Source organism: Pantherophis guttatus, chromosome 8, assembly GCF_059756535.1.
Source record: "Pantherophis guttatus breed Tessera chromosome 8, ASM5975653v1, whole genome shotgun sequence".
Classification (NCBI taxonomy): Eukaryota; Metazoa; Chordata; class Lepidosauria; order Squamata; family Colubridae; genus Pantherophis; species Pantherophis guttatus.
The window spans coordinates 48,523,802-48,540,367 of record NC_142070.1 but is presented as its reverse complement, the minus strand read 5'-3'; the positions used below and the strand labels follow the sequence as shown (position 1 = coordinate 48,540,367).

The 16,566-nt window shown below is 41.5% G+C and overlaps 1 long non-coding RNA gene across 2 annotated transcripts in view; it reads right to left on the bottom strand.

Annotated features, from left to right (window-relative positions):
• The window catches only part of LOC117680145 (uncharacterized), a 112,450-nt gene that overhangs the window by 70,212 nt on the left and 25,672 nt on the right, over positions 1 to 16,566 (bottom strand). For both annotated transcript variants that reach the window (XR_009621193.2, XR_004595543.3), the window contains exons 3-4: positions 12,249 to 12,561; positions 11,197 to 11,263 (exon numbers count right to left, since the gene is read on the bottom strand). This is a non-coding gene — a long non-coding RNA (uncharacterized LOC117680145). The remainder of the gene's footprint in view (positions 1 to 11,196; positions 11,264 to 12,248; positions 12,562 to 16,566) is intronic.

Sequence of the window (16,566 nt, the reverse complement as noted above, 5' to 3'; positions counted from 1 at the left end):
ATCCTTGCTATTGTTTAATTAATTAATTTTCTATTCCCTATTCCCCCCTCATAGGACAAGTTTAGCCAGCCCATCATGTCTCTTCGTAAAATCGTGGGGGGGTCTTCCATGATGACTGTATGGGGTGTAGGATACGAGCCTTTAAATACTTAGTGATAAGTTTCTGAATGGACTCAGTGGCTTCTGGGGTATAGTATCTCTGTTTAACTCATACAGGGCAGACTCTTGGCTTTACATCTACCACCACAGGAGTGGTGGAATCTTGTATATCCTAGAGCAGCGGTTCTCAACCTGGGGGTCGTGACCCCTTTGGGGGTCGAACGGCCATTTCACAGGGGTCGCCAAAGCCCTCTCTCGCCCCCCCACGCCTTCACTCACCCTCACTCTCTGCTCTGTTGGATCGCCGGCCGTTCGCTTACCCCGCCCACTTCCAATCTATTGCTGCCTCCTGAGTCCCAGCTGATGGCTAGAGGAAAAGAAAACTGTTTAAATTCTTGCCGTGGGGCTTCAAAGGGCCGCCCTATAGCCAGTGGTGGGATTCTGCCGCTTCCGCCCCGCCCCTCCGCACCACTATTTATTACCAATAAATAGTGGTGGGTGAGGGGCGGCCGAGCCAGCAATTTAACAAACGGTTCGGTGTCTTTTTGTAATTTTATTGGCCCGCGGAGCTTCAGCATAGGCTAATTAGCCCTTGATTAGATCGGCTCCCGACTCTCAGCTGATTTGCTCTCAGCTGTTTTGCTCAGGGCTCTGCTGCTTGCTGGAGCAGATTTTTTTTTCCCTAGCTATGCTGAAAAACGAAACTGAAAGTAAAGCAGGCTGTTGGCTTTGCTGTTGCTGCAACGTTGGAAAATTAGGCAGGCAGATTTCTTTTCTTTTTCCTCACCAAAAAAGGTAGGTGCAAACAATGGGAAATTTAGGGCAAAAGAGGAGAGTTCAAGATTTTATTTTTATTTTTTTGTTTTTTTGTTTATTGAGTTTTAAACAGAGATATAAAGACAATACAAAAAATACAAAGACATTACAAAGACAAACAAGTTCCCACCACCAACCTACCCACACCAAACTTTACATATATGTTTTGATCATCATCAGAATATATATTGCTTTATAAATTAATATATAAGTAATACTTTGTCGATTTGGATGTTTTAGATTGGAAATAATCTTGCATCTCCTCTTAATTTATTTATTTCCAGTTTTATTTTTTCTACCCTATTTTCTTTCATCTATATTTGTACTGATTTTCTTTTCTAGCCATTGATACCACTGGTGCCATACAAGATAGAATTCACTTTCTTCTTTATCTTGGAGTTCTAGTGTCAGTCTATCCATTTCGGCACATTCTGTTATCTTCGAGATTAGTTTGTCTTTGGTTGGGAGTTGATCTGATTTCCAATTTTGCGCAAACAGTAACCGTGCTGCTGTCAAGATGTGTATGATGAGGTATTTTGTCTCTTTGTTGTGTTGTGTTGTTATCATTCCAAATAAAAAAAATTCTGGAGTGTTTTCTACTTGTTGGTTTATTATTTCTTCAATAATTTCCTTTGTGTCCTTCCAGTATTGTTGGGCCTTTGTACATTTCCACCAGGCATGGTAGTATGTCCCCTTTTTTGTTTTGCACTTCCAACAGCGTGGGGAGGTGTTTGGATATATTTTGGCTAGTCTGGCTGGTGTTAGGTGCCATCTGTAAAACATTTTTATGAGGTTTTCTTTGTAGGGTATGGCTCTTGTCATTTTGATGTTCTGTTTCCACAATTTCTCCCAGTTTGCCAGTTGAATGTTGTGCCCTATGTCCCTGGCCCATCTTATCATATTTTCTTTTACTGTTTCTTCCAGTAATTTATATCTAAGTAAGTAGTTATATAATTTGGTTATCATTTTTTGTTCTGGGCCTTGTAAAATCTTATCCAATTCATTCAAATTATTCGAGATTCCATATTGCTTTTTGTCTGCTATGTGTCTTGAATGTATTTGAGTATAGGGCCACCAATCGATATTTATGCCGGAGTTTTGGAGTTGCTGTCTTGAAATGAGTTCGCCTTCATGATTCAGTAAGTCTTGGTACCTCATCATTTTTCCTATTTCGAGAGTGTTCGGGTATATCAATGCTTCCATCGGGGACCACCATTTTGGTATTTTAGTATAGTGAGTTCTCTTAATATCCTGCCAGATCTTGAATAATGAAGCTCGAATTATATGACATTGGAAATACATGTGTCTTTTATCCGATCCGTCCCATAAGAAAGCGTGCCATCCTCTTATTAAGTCAAAGCCTTCTAAATATAAAGTTCTTTTGTTGTCGAGTTCCATCCATTCTTTAATCCAGGTCAATCCTGATGCCTTATAGTAGAGTTCCCAATCTGGTGTTGCTAGACCTCCTTTGTCCCGTGAATCCTGTAGGGCTTTGATTTTAATTCTGGCCTTCTTTCCCTGCCATATGTAGTTCATTGTTGTTTTGTTGAGGTTCTTAAAGAAATCTCTTCCGGGGTGTATTGGTATCACTTGATATAAATATAGTACTCTTGGTAATATATTCATTTTTATTGAGGCAATTCTGCCCATCAATGAGAGTTGTAATCTACTCCAAATTTCTAAGTCTTTTTTGATTTGTTTTAACAATTTGGTATAATTATCTTCTTTAATTGTAGTTGCTTTTGCTGTCAGCCAAATACCTAGGTATTTTATTTTCTTTACTATTTGAAGTCCTAATTCTTGTTCTAATTTCAACTGTTGTGTTTGGGTCATATTCTTCGTCAATACTTTCGTCTTCTGCTTATTTATTTTGAGGCCCGCAACTTCCCCGTATTCCTCTATCATTGTCATCAACCTGGTTCCAGATCGTATTGGGTTTTCCAATATGAAGATCACATCGTCTGCAAAGGCAAGTAATTTATACTCCTCTCCCCGAATCTTAAGGCCTTCTACGTCTTCTTCCTTCCTGATTTCCGTTAGTAAAACTTCCAGTGCGATTATAAATAATAGAGGTGACATGGGGCAACCTTGTCGTACGCCTTTCTGAATGTCAAAAGTTTGTGTCATGTCACCATTTATTGCAATTTTGGCTGTTTGACAGGAGTAAATCTTTCTTATCAATTTAAGGAATTTCTCTCCGCAATTCATTAATTCAAGTTGTGATGTAAGAAAGGACCAATTTAAATTATCAAAGGCCTTCTGGGCGTCGAGAGATATTAAAGCTATTTCCTTATCTATTTTCTTATCGTAGTATTCCAGTATATCTATGATCGTTCTCAAATTATTTTTAATCTGCCTCCTGGGTATGAAGCCATTTTGGTCTGTATGTATGTATTTATGAATTATTGTTTTAAGTCTCTGCGCTAATATTGACATGAATAGTTTGTAATCTACATTGAGTAATGAAATGGGTCTGTAATTCCTAACTTGGGTCCTGTCTAAATCTTCTTTGTGTATTAACGTAATAATGGTTTCTGTCCATGATTTTGGGATTTCAGCTGTCAATAATGCTGCGTTGAAGACTTGTAGCAATATTTCGTCTATTTCTTGTTGGGAGTGTTTATAAAATTCAGTAGGAATTCCATCTGGTCCTGGAGTTTTATTGTTCTTTTGTTTTTTACGAGCTTCAGTCAATTCAGTCATTGTTATGGGACGGTTCAGGGTCTCTCTATGTTCTTCTTCAAATTGTGTAATATTCACTTTACTAAGATATTTTCGAATTTGGTCTTCCGGGACATCTTCCTGCCGATAGAGATTCTGAAAGAATGTTTTGGCTATATTTTTCTTATCTACGTGTGTATGGAATAAAGTTCCTGATTCGTCCTGGAGTTGGTGTATAATTCTTTTGTCTGTTTGCTTTTTTAATTTATGGGCTAACCAGCGTCCAGTTTTATTTGCGTGTTCAAAGTTGGTCTGTTTTGCCATTTTTATTTTTTGTGCCAAATCAGCTTTTGTAGTCAAATTCAATTTGTGTTTAGCCAAATTAAGTTTTTGCTGTGCTATCTTATTATTAGGGTGCTGTTGTAATTTAGTTTCTTCTATCTTGATTTCTTCCAATAAGTCATTCCTGATTCTTTGTTTCTCTTTTTTCCTCTTTGCCACGTATGCAATGGTTAGGCCCCTAATATATGCTTTCGTCGTGTCCCATAGATTTTGTAACGACGTTTGGTCCTTTGTGTTAATTTGGAAAAATATCTTAATCTCTTTTTCCATCATTTGTAGATATTCTTTTTCCTTTATAATGCTTGTGTCCATTTTCCATCTTTTTTGTTTTCGGGAGCCTTTCCAAATTATTTTGATGGGGTTGTGGTCAGCCCACATGTTAGGCATAATTTCTACGTCGTGTGTTTCTTTACTTAGTTGGGGTGTCATCCAGGCCATATCCAATCTTGACCACGATTGATGTGGGCCAGAAAAGTATGTGTACTGTTTGGTTGTAGTATTTAACTCTCGCCAAGTGTCATGTAGACTCATTTCTTGTACCAAGTTCTTGAATGTTTGTGGCAGTGTCTTCCTTTTGATTTTGTTCTTCCTGTTACTATAGTAGTCTTCTCGTGTGTTGACAATTGCATTAAAATCTCCGACAATGCAGATATTTTCATAATCCAGCTCTTTTAATTTATCTTGTAAAGTTCAAGATTTTAAAACACAAAAGAAAAAAAGCTCTATTTAACTAAGGAATTGTAATAATTGAGATATTATTAATTGTATATTGTGTTGAAAGCAGAAATGGTTAAGTTGTGGTTTGGAGGAATATATGGGGGAAATTATTTGGTTTATTATTATTAAATATATATTTATAATTATTAAATATAATTAATTGATTTGTAAGAAATTGGATTGCATGGAAATAATTGGAATATTCATGTTCATATTGATTAATATACAAAAAAGGTACTTATATAACTAATTGATTTATATTAAAATGTTGAATTTATATTAAACAACTGTAATATTACATAATTAACCAATGTGAGGATGGATATAAAAATAGATGACAATGGGAAGGGGTATAATATAGAATAGAAGGGAAAAATTGAATTTGATTAAGATTAGAGATGAGGATGAAGGGTAATATTGGTTTTTTACAAAAATAGATGAGGAATAAATATGGCAAAAAGGAAATATAAAAATTGTAAATTTAATTGAAATGACTAAACACTGTTTAAATTTGTGAACCGGCCAAATACTCTGTTCAAAGAAAATACATTGTATGTTTGTATGTGTGTTTCTAATCATTGTTATTTATTCATATTTGTTCTCTTTTATTCTTTAAAGTTTAACAATTCATTCTTTATCTTAATATCTTTATATTTGTTTGGGGTTGGCTTTCTTCCCTTTCATCTTTTTTACTGTACAGCAATCTTTCTCCTCAAACCTACCACCTCTCTCTTTTCTTTCCTTCTTACTTTCTCTTCCTCCCCCTCTTCTTCTCCTCCCTACTTCCTCTTCCTTTCTCCTCCTCCTCCTCTCTTCCTCCCTCTCTTACCCTCACTCCTACTCTAATTTCCCTTCCCTTCCTTCATCCCTCTCTATTGCTGTATCCTTTTATGCATATGGACTACTCAGAGGGCTGAAAAAGTTATTTCTGACTGGTCCTCACACTTTTGACCAGTCCTCGAATTTACGACTGTCCTCACATTTTACGTTTTTGCCCTATCTTGTCACCATGGTGAAGAGAAGCAGTTGTGAAATGAGTGACATGGTTGTTAAGAATGCTACAATGGGCATAAATGATGACCAGTCATAAGTGCGAAGACCGGTCAAAAGTGCGAAGACCTGTCAGAAATCACTTTTTTCAGCCCTCTGGGTAGTCCTTTTGTGCACATGGACTACTCAGAGGGCTGAAAAAGTTATTTTTGACTGGTCCTCGCACTTTTGACCAGATCTCGAATTTACGATTATCCTCACATTTTACGTTTTTTGCCCTATCTTATCACCATGGTGAAAAGAAGCAGTTGTGAAATGAGTGACATGGTTGTTAAGAATGCTGCACGAGCATAAATGTGAGTATGGTCATAGGTATGAGGACCAGTCAAAAGTGCGAGGACCTGTCAGAAATGACTTTTTTCAACCCTCTGAGTAGTCCTATACACACAGCCATGGCCACCCGGTCACATGACCAGCTAGCCACGCCCACCCAGTCACATGACCTCCAAGCCACGTCCACAAAATAAGCCATGCCCACAGAACCGGTAGTAAAAATATTTAGAACCCACCCCTGGTTGGGGTCACCACAACATGAGGAACTGTATTAAAGGGTTGCGGCATTAGGAAGGTTGAGAACCACTGTCCTAGAAGATTGTCTTCCGCCCATACCCCAGGGGCATCAAATTCTTACCATTTCCCAGATTTTGGAGTCTCTTTAATAACCACTAGGCGCCAGGTGTGATCTGTGTGATGGTTCAAGGTTCATTCACTACCATCGGGTGTAAATGTGACCGTCACCCTTAATTTAGTAAGTAAGTTTCTCCCTAAAAGTGGGAATGGACATTCTGGCATATATAAAAATTGATGGCTGAGAGCCGTATTACCTAATTGACATAAAATAGGTTACAGTATAGGCCTTCCAAGCACTGTTCCTGACACTCCCTGAATTTTTACTTGAGACCCCGAAGGGGGGGGCTATCGGTTTATTAATTACTGACCGACTTGCCCCAGTATCCAACAAGAAAGTCATATCCTTCTTTCCCACCTTTACTGAAACCAATGGCTCTGGGAGTGGGTCCTCTAAGCCTGGTCCCGGTCATTCAGTCCAGTCCATTTCCGCTAATCCAATCAGCTCCCCCCTCTCTGGGGGGCGCCTCCCTTGTCCTCTTATCCCATAACCTCCTCTTCCTCCCATCTTGTTTCCTCTCATGCGGGAGGAGGCAACACCCTACCTCTTCCTCTTCCTCTTCCTTTACCCCGGGATCCCAATCACCATGGGCATTCCCGCTGCCAGTGTCCCTCTTCTTTATACAGGGCACACTGGTTGGGTCCAAGAGTCACTCCTCCTAATGCGGCAGCAAGTAATTCTGCCTTCCTTTGCATTCGTCCCTCTCTCTCCTTCTTCTCTACCTTGTCTCTATTTACAAACACTTTCCTTGCTATTTCCACTAACTGACTGGTATTCATTCCCAATGCTCCTTCCTGTTTTTGTAGTTTCCGCCTAGTATCTTTAGCACTTTGGGCAACGAATTGTTCATTCAACATAGCCAAATTTTGTGGTTGTCTTATGTCAATTTAGGCATACTGCTCGTACGCCTCAATTAGCTGCTCTAAGAAACTTTCCGGGCTTTCATCAGGCTTTTGCAACACAGTGGCAGGTTTTGAAAAATTGACAGGAAATTTTCCTGCCTTGATCAGCGCTTCTATGGTGAGGGCACGGAAATCCATCAGGCAAGTCCTATGAGTTGCATCATTAGGATCCCAATGTGGATTGATTTCAGCAGCCCTATGTCTTCTTTCGGCTTGATGAGCTTGATCATTATCATTAGGGAATCTTTTCTTCAGGATTTTATCCCTGGCCACCCTCCATTTTTCTCGGTCCTCAGGTGTGAGAAGGGCTCCCAGGAGTTGGTGTATGTCATTCCATGTGGGCATATGAGTCTGCATTATAGTTTAAATCAGATCCACAACTTCTCTAGGTTTTTGATTAAATGGGCCATAATGTTGTTTCCAATTTAATATATCCGTAATAGTGAAAGGAGTGTATTGAAATATAGGGGCTATATGGGGCTGACCTTGAGCATCTATAAATTGCTGGCCCACTTATTTTAATGGGGCAACTAGATTGGGTGGATTGCCCTTACTACGGGTTCGTTGGGCCACTGGGGAGTCCTCCTTTGATTCTGACTCAGAGGAGGAAAGCTGCTTTTTCTCCTTCCTTATTTTTTTCTTCTCCTTCGGTCTTACTGATTGACCTCCGGAGTGAACTACCACAGCTCCCTCTTGTGCCTGTAAAGGCAAGGGCAGATATCGGGGCACATATGGAGGGGGCCTAGTTTCTTCCTCCATTCCCCCGCTTAAGACAGTTTTTGATCTTTTCTGACACAGAGATTTCTTTCTTTGACATGTACGACTCACACACATTCGCATCCACTCAGCCCTGCATTTTCTTAACCACTCTTGGTTATTTTCTACTGCTATTTGCCACTGGTCTATATATTGATATTGATCGGGATGACCAGTGTCAGGATCAGTAATTGCCTAATGTACTAAACCTATTATTCGGAGATCTAAGATCCCCGACAAAGGCCACCCTACACCGAAGATGGGCCACTCATCTTTGCAAAACTTCTGCAAAGTAAACTTATCCGCTTTCGGATCCCCATAATCTCCGCTAAAAGCCTGCTGGAAATTATTTAATATACATTGGAGTGGTGTCCTTGGGACACTACTCTTTCCACCCATTCCTAACACATTACCAGTGACCTGGAGTGCTGGAATTCAATGGTCACCTTCAGGAACTGCACTGGTTTAACCACCTACACCAAAACCTTACGCGGACTTCTTTAGGATTGACGTCCCGAGTCCAGGGCGGTGATCAGGCACCCTTTTCTACTCTCAAACAGAGTAGGTAACAAACACTATACTCGCTTGCCGGCAGGTCTTCCTCTCACATCCTGATCAGGGATTCGTTCAGACTTCCTTTCCTTTACTCACAAAGAGTCCTTGGATTGATTGGATGTACCCTTGTCGGTGGATTGCTCCCCACCCCGTCCCTCTGAAGTAAATGACTTCGTGGCGCCTTGAGGTACCTGGGCAAGGGATCCCTCCACCGCCGCGGAGTCCTGGTCGTCCGGAGCGAAAAATCGCCTGGTGACTCCTGGCTGACTCACCAGGAAATGTTACAGAAAAGAGACCACACCAGCTCTCTGAATCCCGAGGGGTTGTTACATACAGGTTTATATATTATTTTCAGTCAGTATATTCATTTCCGGATGTATACATGGTTACCATTTATGGGTATGACATGCCCACTTCCTTGGTCCTACCGGGGTAGCTCAGTAATGGTGAGATGTCACGTATACTATGAGCGAGGGCTTAATCCCATCAGTCCTCTGGTTCAACAATGTCACGTAGGCATTGAGAGCAGGGATTTAATCCCAACAGCCCACTTTAGTATATTTCTTAACTTTGCAAATTACATATTTATTCTATTAACTTTTTCAATTTCTACCTCCCTATCACCTTCACCCCATTCCTGTTCTCAAATTGGATTAAGAACATTGAGTGCTATTACATACTTCTGAGACCTTCACAAACTAAATATTAACCACTATCAAATTTAAGTCCAAAACATTGGGCCAGTTGTTATATGAATCACAGTTGGCCTATTAGTTAATAGTTCCACAGAGATCTTTTCTTTTTTTGTACATTGAAGTCAGTGTTGACTCCTGGTTACCATCTGGGCTACTCCCTGCAGGTTTTTCAGGAAGTGGCTTGCCATTGCCTCCTTCCTAGGGCTACAATAGAGTGGCTGGTCCAAATTGACCTTGTGCCTAAGGTAGGGCTTGAACTTGTAGTCTCCCACTTCATAGCCCAATTCCTTAATTACTACACAAAATGGGCTCTCCACAGTGGTCATACAAACTAAATTGCTGAAACCAATGCTTATTGTAGCCAAAAGCATTTCCAATTCAACTCTAACACTTGAAAGTAGGGGTGTAGGGAGTAGATTTGGACTAGTTTTGACTTACTAGGTGAAACTTTTTTTCCAGTAGGCCAAGCACCACTGACCTTAATTAATTAATAGTTAATAGATGACTGTGCTTGTCCATGGGCCTTGCAGTAGAAAATTCACCACCACTATCTAAAAAAACCATAATCTCTACTGGATACAATCAAACTAACATAAAAATATACCAAATATTGAAAGATGTAGAATTACAGACTGTTTCTTGGGTGATTACCAATTCTTATACTACAAGGGTATAAGAATCTATAGTGAAATAAAGGAATGTAAAGTAAGCACAGGTTATAAATTAAGATATAAATGCTTGCCTATAAGGTTTGCTTGGAGAATCGTAGCATGCCAAAAAATTGTCCAAAGTCAATCCAAGGTTTTAGAGTGAGTCAAGGTTGTCAGTCAATCCAAAGGAAGAATCTACATTTGAAGGTCCTGCATGTCAAATATTTCCAGCAAAAAGAACAGACACAGAGCAGATTCTTATATAAGGTGCAACCAGCTGTCACTAACCAGAAGGTTTACTCCTTTGCTTGGCGAGAAGCCTAATAGAGCTTTCCTGTTCTGATTTCCTTTCTACTCAGGTGGGTTGGAGGTCTTACATCATGTTCTTCTGACTTGTACAGCTGCTCAGGTGTTGCCTGTGTTTAATCATCATTATATGATTTCTCCTGAGGCTGACGTTCCATAGGTTCAGTTGGATCTTCTTTTTCAGCATCAGATTCAGACTCAGAATCTAAGGTCTGAGCCTTGGCCATAACAATTACACTAAGCACCTGGAAGCACCTTCTCCTCTTCTTAATGGACAATATAATATAACACATATAAATGAAAGTCTATATATGTGATTCCAGAGAAATACAAATAGTCAAACATGTTTTCCTTTAATGCATTTGCTATAGAGATTTCCAAAAGTAATATAGCATTAATCCTCCAGTAATTCCCAGGTAAAAATGATGTGATTTATACTAAACTATTATTAGCAGATACAAACAACATATAAGAAGATTCTACTTATTGGGTGGTAGTAGAGATGACATTATCAGCTGACTGCTTCAACTAGTTTTACTTTTGCTCTACTATTTATATTTTAAACTTTAATTTTCTGATCTATGATCATAGTAAACATTGGTTTGGTTACTTCAAGAAGAAATATAATTTTTTCATTAGTTGTATTAGATATATTAAGTATATTATAAAAAACACTTTCAAAAGAAAACTCCTTAGAAATGGAATAACATAAAGATTGCTTATCAAGTCAACTGTTCCTTATTATTTTTTACTGTACAATAAAAAAACCTCCTTCCAATTAAACTCAGCTCCTTGGAAGCAACATGGAAGCTTCCACTGACATATTTTCTTCCATGCATTCTACTTTTGACTGCAATATGTCCATAGTTCTTATGACTTGGACTTCTTTGCTTTTGAACTCAGCAGGTTCCAATAGTGTTTTTGTCGTATATAAATGCCAAACCATATACACATACCATAGGGCAAGGACTGCAAGGGTTAACTCCCAGAGACCCGTTCACCTATTGACCCCTCCTTACCTTAGCTCCGCCCCATAGGTATTTAAAGCCCATCCATGCGGTCCTGGAGCCAGTTCCAGCTGACCACCTGTAATTGATAAACATGATGTGAATAAACAATTGATTATTTAACTTTACAACGTGTGATGGAGTTATTGGCTCTGATCCTCGAACAATCCTAACATAATGGTAGCAGAGGATGGTTGACAACCCAATTACTCCAGGAAATGCCAGGAACCCCTAAGCTGACCGAAAAGAAAGGAAGGCCGAACACCCGGGCATTCACCAAAAAGATGGCAGCACAATTATCGCCGGCGGGAGCTATGCCAAGAGAAACGCCAGATGAGCACAAGCAGATCCCCAGCCCAAGCACCCCGACCAGAACCAATGGGAGACAAGCCGAAAAGGAAAATGGATCCGAAATCACCGCAAGCAAGGAAAGTGGTCTCAGAAAAAAACTGCTGGAATTAATAGACTCGACCCCAACCAACTTGGACCTCGTCGCGGAACTCCAAAGACTGATCGGAGACTGCGGAGTACTGACCAGAGAAGACAAAATCGGACCAAATTCTACAACCAGCGACATGGTAGGAGATGTATTCCCTTACCATACACCCTTTGAAAAGGACGAAGACGAATTCGCGCCTTTTTCCGAGCGGTCATCTTGGACGGTGACGTCACCAAAGATGGCCAACCAACAACCAATGGGCTCCCGAGATTCAAACTACATGGCGGGAATCGAGGCCTACTCGAGAGCAACTGAAAAGAATAGCCCCAACAGCGGGGATGAACCAGAATCAAGCCCAATAAGTTCGCCTACCGAGCTCGAAATCAATAAGGCGATACAGGTACTGACTGCGGTCTTCAGGACTAAATTAAAACTGCCGGGCTCACACCCCGACATTCTGGGGGAGCCTGATGAGACAGCCTATACGCAGGGGGCCACCGCAAGGACTACCTGGGGAGCACTAACACCAAGGCATGGGTACCACGCCAAACGCTTCCCACTGAGAACCTCCCCATGCCCCCATCGAGACCCACAGCGAAGCCTGATGGACGAACCGACCACTCACCAGTCCGACGATCCCATCCGAAGCACCCAGAACTATCGGCGGGCATGGACTTCAGCATGCAGCTACCGTGCCAGACCAGGCCTTCCGGATCTTCACCCGACTGCCGCGGGCCCTCTGACCCTCCAAGGCGACCCAAGGAGCATCCCGGCAACCAGAACGGCATTCCGAGTGACCCTCGGCTACCTGAGGCCACTCAAAGCCGAACCGAGGATCCATCCGGGCGAATGGGGCCTTCATCCAGGAGCTACGGAAGCAAGCTCCTTCCCCGGTGAGCGCTGGACAAGAATGAATCCGGAGCATGCGCAGAATCCGCCTGCAGAGAGAAAAGAAAAGACCATAGAAGCAAGTCAATACAGACTGACACCAAGCATCCCGTTGCCTTATTGCGAGTTCCCTTCCGCACAATATCATGGACAGCGACAGCCAGTAAGTAATCTCACACACAGCACAGGGACATTGCCAACTGACTTTCCTAAGTTAAAATTAGATGGGACAAATTTCCTGAAGTGGAACCAGCAACTCCAGGTCATCCTTTTAAAGGAGAACTTACTTTTTCTGATCACTGACCCTCCTGAAAAACCATGGACATTTGAACTAGACTGCATGCATCATAAGGCGTACTACATATTGATAGCTAGTATTTCACCCAGTATATATCCTAGCATCAGTCATCACCTGACTGTTTCAGAACTGTTACATAAAATGTTTAGCCTGTTTTACAGTAAGAGTGTAGGCACCACTACCAGAATTTCCAGGGAGTTTCACTCAGCCAGACACCAGGCAGGGACCACCATGAGCGAACACCTACTAACATTGAACGCCACTAGGGCAGAACTAATACAGAGGGGGGAGATTATAACCGAGGGGAGCATAATAAGCATTATTATTAATTCTCTAGACCCCAGTTGGGACAATTTTATTACACAGCTAGATAGCCTTAGCTTGGAACAACTTACTTTAGAAGTACTGACCAACAAGTTGATAACTGAGGACAATCTAAGGAGGGACCGCTCAATATGTCGAAGAGATCACAAACCAGTCAAAAGAGTAGAATTTCAAAGCAGGAATCACAATGCAACCGAATGTTTTCTGTGTGGTTCCAGGAACCACTATAAGAAGGATTGCCCCAGAAACAAGAGAGACAGGGACCACTCTTTTCGCAGGGACAGACCAGACCACAGGCCTAGGTTCCCAGACAGACACTCACCAGAAAGCCGACACAGGCGCAGGGACTCACCCAACCCAAGAGACGGAAGGGGACACAGGGACAGCTCTAGAGAAAGTCAAACAGGCTCATTATATGGATTTGGGGACCAGGGACATGCCATTAATCAAACCAAAAAAGGGAGTACGTGGCTCTTAGATTCAGGGGCCACTAACCACACAACATACAACCCAAAGTTACTCACATCTCTCACGAAAGAGAACTTCATAATCAAAGTGGCCAATCAAAACAATGTTTTGGTAACGGGGAAGGGGAACATGCACATACCGGGAATAGGAGAGATAGAGGGGGTATTACTTGTACCAGAAATACCCTACAATATCCTCGCCACATTGAAACTAAGCAAGGCAAAAATGTAGGAAAGACCATAGTCAGTGGAGGCCTACCATACTTTCACCCGAATAGTGATGATCACCCAAGAGTAAACGCCAATCTAAACGTTAATATGGGTTCAGTACCCGACAAAGACGAAGAGGGTGAAAGTGAAGAAATAGAGGGGGTTAGTTGCAAATACATCTCTGGTGACTTGAACGTTCGTGAAGCATCTGATAAGGGGAAGCGCCCTCAATAGACAAGCCCATCCATGATGACTGCACGCATCTCTTGCATAGAAAGTTGGGACACAGTAGCTTCCCCGTTATACAAAAAATGGTTAACTGCTCTGAAGGCATAAAAGTAAAAAATTGTGAAAACTACCTTGAGTGTTCAGTGTGTAAATGTTCCAAGCTCAAGACTAAACCCAGACCAAAAAAGTCAATCCGAACTACTGACTCCATTTTCCAACTAGTACATATTGATTTTGTAGGGCCCCTAAGGCCATCTGTTAAATACAAAAAGAGGTTCTTTCTGACCATTGTAGACGACTTTAGTCGTTACGGGTTCGTATACACTCTTAAACATAAGAACGAGGTATACCAAAAGTTCAAGGAATTCTACAAGAGGGTAGAGGTACAGCACAACACTAAAATCAAGCAAATAATGACTGACCGGGGGTCTGAGTTTCTGTCAAGGGATTTTTCACATTGGTTAAAAGAACAAGGGGTACTACACTTCACATCCTCACCTTTCTCTGCTTTTCAGAACGGGGTCGCGGAATGTAGAAACGGTACCTTACAAACCATGATGAGGTGTGTCTTAGAGAATGCTGGCTTAGGACAACATTTTTGGTCAGAAGCAATTATCTACTCAAACTACACCTTAAATAGGTTGTGGTCTAGCGATAGATCACGATAGACAGAACCCCATATGATTTAATGTATAGGAGGAAACCACAAATAGCACACCTACACATATTCGGGGTCACAGCAGACATACACATCCCCAAACAGCGATGGCGCAAGAGAGACAAAGTGTCGAGAAGGTTGAGGTTTATGGGGTATGAGCCGGGGACCAAGAGATTTAGGTTCATAGATAATCACAATAAATTTATAGTGTCCCGAACAGCAGTATTCCATGAACATGCCAATTGGTCCAAGATACACCTGAATGAGGTATTCCCCAAAAGGGAACTACCCAATAGCAATCAAGACAAGGTAGAACAAACCAAAAAAGAAAACAAGGGAAAAGGGAAATCCGTACCAAAGAGCCAGGGAATAGAAGTCAGGGAATGGAAGGAAAACCACCCAAGTATAAAGCTAGATTCACTAACAAGAGAGGGAGGCCAGGTTCCTACACGACACAGAAACACCTCCAGATAGGCCCATTAGAGCAAGCAGGAACAAGACTCCAAAGAAACTAGAGGACTATGTCCTATCCATGCATACTAACCACCTAACTCCTAACAACTACGAAGAGGTACTAAACCTACCCGAGGAAGAAAGGGTCAAGTGGGAGCAAGCCATGGAGAGAGAAATGAGTAGTCTCCGGGAGTTGAATGTTTACACCCCAACCAAAGTTCCAAATGACAAGACACCAATTGGTACCAGGTGGATTTACAAGGTCAAGACACTAGAGGGCAATAAAGTGCTATACAAAGCCAGATTAGTAGCACAGGGTTTCGCACCAAAGTACCCAGAAGATTACACTGACACGTATTCCCCCACAGTCAGGGCTGAGAGAGTCAAGTGTGCATTAGTGATAGCATCCATCCTAGGTCTTGAGGTACATCAATTCGATGTGCAGACAGCTTACTTACATGCGGAGCTAGACAAGGAAATTTACATTACGCCCCCCCCCCCAGCAAAGATACACAAAAAGGGGAAACGTGGCTCCTCAACAAAAGCCTATATGGACTAAAGCAATCAGGAAAAAGGTGGTACGAAGTCTAGCCAAAATTCTAAGATCGATGGGCTTCTCCGCCATGTCTGCAGACATTGCTTCTTCACCAAAAAAGCAGGTGATTCCATCGAATATGTCCTCGTCTACGTGGATGACATATTATATATCGGTGACCAGACGCACAAATGTGATAATTTTGCCAATGAACTAGGAAAACACTTCTCCCTGAAGATATTAGGAAAGGTGGACAAGTACCTAGGGGTACAAATCACCAAAACCAACAAAGGCTTCTGGCTATCTCAAAAAGAAAAAATATTAGCGCTCCTACATAAATGTCATATGTTTGACGCCAAACCCTGTGAAACCCCAATGCAGCCAGATTTCTTGAAAAACATGTATAACGAAGCAGAACCATTCAATGACTACATTCTTTACAGGTCTACCATAGGCTCATTATTGTACATAGCAAACTGGACAAGACCCGACATTGCCTTACCCGTCAATCTACTATCCAGACACGTTGGTAAGCCTACCACATACCATTGGGATGCTATCAAGAGAATACTCAGGTACCTGAAACACAGTTCAGATGCTTACTTATGTCTGGAGCCAGAAGCCTCCAATAAACCAACATTATCGTGTTACGCGGACGCAGACTGGGCTGGGGACGTAAGAAGCAGGAAGACTACATCAGGGTACATATTCTTCCTAAATAACAGCCCCGTGCATTGGTATATGGGTAAGCAAAACTTGGTAGCCACCTCAACCACCAAAGCTGAGTTTATATGTTTGTCCAAGGCTGCCAACAACTTAATTTGGTTTGATGACCTACTCTCCAAAGTTTGGTCTGAACCCGCATATCCCATCATTATCCAT